The following is a 5,953-nucleotide window of genomic DNA, read 5'->3' as shown; positions in this document are numbered from 1 at the left end:
CCTGGAAGTCCAGCCATTTCCTGGTGGGATATGGGGAGAGAAAGATGAGGTACAGGTGCAGCTTTGTAAACACAGCTTTGGGTCCTCTTGGTTTTTAATCTTTCACTGAAAGAGCTCACAAATGAAATTTGACTCTGTGGCCAGTAAGCCCCTAGAAATGATCATCTCTTTCTATTTTCAGAGATGGGACCACAAATGATTGGCACCTGGCATTTTTACATGGGTGCTATCAGTTAAAGTTAGGTCTCTTTTTCTTTCATGTCAAATGTATTCCTAGCTGAGATAATTGCTCAATCAACAAAGCATTGCTGTTGAATATGAACTAGACTACCGTTGACAAATGAAAATATTTAGGCAATGTCATCTAGATCATTAAATTGTAATATATTGAAGAACTCACAAAAATACTTCATGATGGTTTAACCAATGCATGGAATGCATATTCATTAAAACGACGAAGAGTATAAAGTTTATTTTTACAACTTACTGAATCATGTAATAAATAATAAGTCTCCATTAATGTATCAGGCTCCATAATAGTGGTATAGATTAGGAATGAATAAAAAGTATTATGAGCTTTCACTTATAAAAATTGCATTACGATATAAGAAAAAAGAAAAATGAATGCATAAATCAGTGTGTTGGAATTGATTGTATGCAAATAATTGAAGAAACTATCCTAGCAATAAGGTCATGGAGATTGTCCTAAGGAAGTGACAGCTAAGTTAAATTAGATGAAAAATAATTGAACTATATTTCGGGCAATATTACTATAAATATAAGGTCAATAAAAGGAAAAGAGCTTGACCTAATGTAAAAGTATATGTGAAAGTAGTTTGTATAGATTAAGTGATAGAAGAGAGGAACAAATAAAGCTGAAGCTTACATATCACATATGGGCTTACAGAAACAATATGAGAGATGTAAATTTTAATTTATGGAAAATGTCTAAGAAATCATTGAATAGTTTTAAATATGTTTGTTTAACTCTCTATGTACATACTAAGGGATTCTGGTTACTTATGTGTTATGAAATGATACAAAGAATGATTTGAAGGATGTTTTTGAAATCAATCTGGAAGTAGTGTCAGTGATACAGAAAAAGATTCATATCAGACAGCTATGTTGGAAATTTATGTGTTTGGTAGTAGACTGATTATGGGGAGGTCCGGAAGAAAGAAAGACAATGTCTTGTTTTGAGCAAATGAAAATATGTTGGAGTTATTTACTGTGATGTGGAGTATTTCATGATAAGTATATTTAGGAGAATTTTAAAGGAATATATTTTAGATCGATTTACTTGAAGTTGCTTGAGAGAACCTCTAACTCACTTGAAATTCCTATTTACTGTTCAACGTTTGGGGATATAAGCCATTACTCAGACCATGAATTAATAGCTGTTATATAAAAAATTACTTTAATAGATGTATTTTTTCATATTATATTTGGTAGTCTTATTTCATGAAGAGTAAACCTATGCTTACATTATATGCTTGTTTAGTACATACGGACAAATAATTTGCCGATTTATCCACTCCAAACATTTTGGATTGCAATTAGCATTTAATCCAACTTTATGGGGGCTGACACAGCAGTTTGATTAAAATATAATAGCTCATGAATGTGAGTTTCACAGAAAGAAGTGATTTGCTCATATTTTGTAAAGTTACAAACTCTAGAAGAGTAAAAATATTTAATAAATATCTAGCTCTTCTATGTTTTCTCTTTAGTATTTTAGCGTGTTATGATATTCATGCAAAAATTCCTTACCCAGATGATTTTAACTATAATATCCAGTACTATTAAACATATTCACAGCTTTTTACAACTACGAATGTTATATGCTTTCAGAAAATTTTCATCAAATGAGCCAGAAAATCTTCCTGATTTCAACACCACATGGCCATTGGGAGCAGAATAAACCACAAATAAGGAAATGGAGAAAGTGATTGACACACACAAAATTCTTGGTTTTAAAATTAATAATCATGCTAGTTATGGCATAGAGCTTTGAAAATAGAGTCAATGACAGGATGAAAAACACTGACGAAGAGTATTTATATTGAATTTTTACTAAATAAAGGAAAACAGTGGATGTGAAGGTAAGCTACATTTAACAAAATGACGCTGTTCTTCTGCCACTATTTATTCAATGCTTTGTTTTTTGTTCCTATATATGTTCCAGAAACATCTCAATGATTCTGGTTAATCTTAAATTAATGAACATGCTGTTCAACTGATTTAATATTCCACATTATCTTAATGTTCTTCTGCATCTATGGTTATAAAAATTATAGAGAATTATTTTGACTAGAATAAAATTTTATTGTTTCTTTATTATATGAGAAAAGCAATTATTTACAGAGAATGGATATCTGATATTTTCTAAATAATCTCAATAGAGTTTTAAACCATATATATTAGATCAATCATTCATACCTTCTCCAAATGAAACTCCTTAAATGTTACTACACATATAGTATGTAAAGAGAGTGATGTATAGAAATAAAAACATCACCTATGCAGCCACAATCATCTATTATCCCCATAATGAAAGTCGATACTAGGAAGAGAAGATGGTACAGACACACTGCAGGAAAGATCAGCATCTTTCCAAATGAAGATTGACCTGGAAAGTGATTTGAACTAAGTATAGTTAAGAATAATGTAAATAAGTTTAATGTTATGAGAACTAGTTTACCTGTTAGGGTTGCCTTATCTTTTCTTAACTTGGGCAGTCACAATTTCTGCTCTGTGGAATGAGACAGTCTCCACCTTCTCAGCCCTCACATATTTCAATTTGTCACTTGGTCCTCAGGACATCCATATACCTGGAGATGAATTTTTCTTCTTGGAAATTCGAAATGTTCATATTTGGTGAATTGGGAGAGAGGGTTAAAAGCAAATGGGAAGTGAGTGACATACCATAACACTTCTGTATTATTATCAAAATGGGTTTTTTTTTGGGGGGGGGATGGGATACTTGAGGTGAAAGAAAGGAAAGGTGCTGCTTTATTTGAAATACGTTCTTACCTCATTCTGTGCCCCTGTAAAGGGCTCAGCCTTATCTGTCAGGACTGACCATGTTCCTGTCACTACTCCACTGCCTTTCTCATGCAGCTCTTAATTCTGGATCCTGCTTGTCACTCTAGGTTTCATCTTGACAAGATTCATCTCATTACCCTGTGATCCTGCTCTGAAACATATGAAAGTTATTTTTCTTTTGTTTCATTTTCAAACATTTAAATGATTATATTAATTTTTGTTTAACCTGTTTTATGAAAGCCTTAGAGGAGAATTATTCATGGATGTCTGTTTTGATTGAACGAGAAAATAATGAAAAAAAACTTTTTAATTTTACAAGACATTTTCATTTCTAAGTATTTCTCTTACATAAACCCATCATGCTAGTTTATCTCCATGTCTTGCCCTGAGTTCTTTCTTCCCATTGCTACTTGAATACTGCCTCTTAGGACTTACTGCAGAACTGTAAATGCTGGCATATACGAGGAAGGACTTGATTCTTCTACAATTTTCTAACCCTTTTTTAGATGTATCTTCCTACTCTCTTGAGCTATTTGAATTAATTTGGATCACTGAACTCAATAGTATAGTACTATAGTGCTTGGGCCTTGAAAATATCTGTTATTATTGCCTTGTCATAGTTTTACAGCTCAGGGTTGGACCTAGTTACATTTTGGAACTTTAGTCCAAGATGTTTGTGAACTTGGAAAAAACCTAGAAAGCAGCTATCAATACTTTCAAATGGTATTTTAATACATGAGGGCTATAAAAACCTTTAATAAATCATGGAAAAGCAGTCGGAGTTTCCTTTTTCTGTAAAGTACTTGAAAAACATGAAAGGAAGAAAGACCATGTCCCACTCACTTTTGTCTTCACATAGGGTGCTCAAATATGACTTTAGTTTTGGTGCCTTTTCTGGTTAGAACGTAAAGTTGTTAATGGTAGTTTGTGTTAATGGTTTGCTTCTATTAATATACCCTTTTGTTATTGATTTTGTTTTTTGTCTTCGTCATTCCCATTAGGGCCATGGTTCCACACTTTTTATAGATAAAAAAGGTGGGTTCAGCCCAGCTATTATTATCCTTGGAAAAAACCCACAATTTTGGGTACAAAAGTTCACAATTATATAGTTGACCATGGTTTGAAATTCTTCCTTGCCATCACTTTCTTGTAGCAACGTAATTGTTTACTTCTGCTTCAATTCATTGTATTGACCACCCTATAATCCCATTATGTATCTGTGTGTAGGGGGAAAGGGATTCTTTAAATTTTCTGTGGTATGTGGTTTTATTGTTCCATAAATTATTTCACACCACCACATGAGCACAGCACACTACCTGGCATTATTACATGCTTGGATCATTGGGGAAGGTAGTGTGAAATTCATCACTGTTCTTTGTTTCAGAGATTCTTATTTTTAATAAGTAATCCATCCTATTGAAATAGCTAATTCACTCTTGTATTCTCCTTCATATATGCCTGCTGCTGGGAATAAATTGCATTTTTCCATTGATAAACAATAACAAAATCCCATAAAGGCACGAACATACATAAAGAGGGAAAATATTCACAATTAAAAAATGCATTAAAATCGAGAAAAAATATAAGCAAAATGAGATCAAAAGTTATAATCAGAAGTTATGAAATTAAAAATTTGATTATAAAATTACAAATTTGTAAGGTTAGATAATACAAATATATATTCAAACAAAGAGGAAAATATTAAATGCAATGTATGCACAAAGAGTTTACTCAAAATGTAGTTTATAAACCAAGATTGGAATGGAGAACACACTCTTGCTACTGTAGAGGCAAAAATGGAAGAACTATCACTAGGTATAACCCAGTCTTTATTGCATAGTGACAAACTATCAAGAAAGATGATGTTCAAAAATACCACATAAATAAATCATCAATAATTTAAACAAATACAAAAAATAATAAAATATAGAACAGCAACCCTAGTCCATTGTGATCTGATAGGATTCATAGGATTACTTCAATATTCTGGTATCAATTGAGGCCTGTTATGTGAATGAGTGTATGGTCAAATTGGGAGAAGTTACAATTACGTGCATAGGAAAAGGTATATTCTTCTGATTTAGGAAGAAATGTTACCTAAATACCTGTTAAATCTATTTGGATTTTTTAAGTTATTAAAATAACTTCTGTTACTTTAAGCATATCTGTTTAGTTTCAGTTTCCATAAATTGTCCGTTGATGAGAGTGCAGAACTGAAGTCTCCAACAATTTATTGTGTGTGGTGCAATATTTGCTTTGAGCTCTAGTTATGTTTCTTTTATGAATTTATGTGTCCTTGCATTTGAAACATAGTTGTTCAGTATTGAAAGTTCATCTTAGTATTATTTTTCCTTTGAAAAGTATGGTTCCCTTCCTTGTCATTTTTGATAACTTTTTGTTGAAAGTCAATGTTGTTCAATATTAGAAAGGCTACTCCAGCTTTTTTCTTGGGAACATTTGCTTAGAATTTTGCTCCATCCTTTTACCCTGAGATACTCTGTCTTTGTCTCTAAGGTGTATGTCCTGTATGCAGCAAAAACTTGGATCCTCTTTACGTATTCAGTCTCTTAGTTTATGTCTTTTTATTGGGGAATTGTGTACATTGATGATAAGAGATATTAAATGAAATGGACTGTTGGTTCCTGTTATTTTTGTTGGTAGAAATGTAAGTACAATTGTGTGGTTATCATCTTTTGGGTTTGTTCAAAGATTAATTCCCTACTTTTTGCTAAGGTGTAGTATCCCTCCTTGTGTTGGAAGATTCCATCTACTATCATTTGTAGCGTTGGATTTGTGGAAAGATATTGTGTACATTTGGCTTTGTAATGGAATGTCTTGGTTTCTCCATCCATGGTAATTGAAAATTTCACCAGATGTACTTGCCTGAAGATCCAGAAATGAATGCACA

This window comes from Rattus norvegicus (genome assembly GCF_036323735.1).
Source record: "Rattus norvegicus strain BN/NHsdMcwi chromosome 3 unlocalized genomic scaffold, GRCr8 chr3_unlocalized_1, whole genome shotgun sequence".
In the NCBI taxonomy this organism is placed as follows: Eukaryota; Metazoa; Chordata; class Mammalia; order Rodentia; family Muridae; genus Rattus; species Rattus norvegicus.
The sequence above is the reverse complement of the archived record's forward strand: the minus strand, read 5'-3'. Positions refer to the sequence as shown.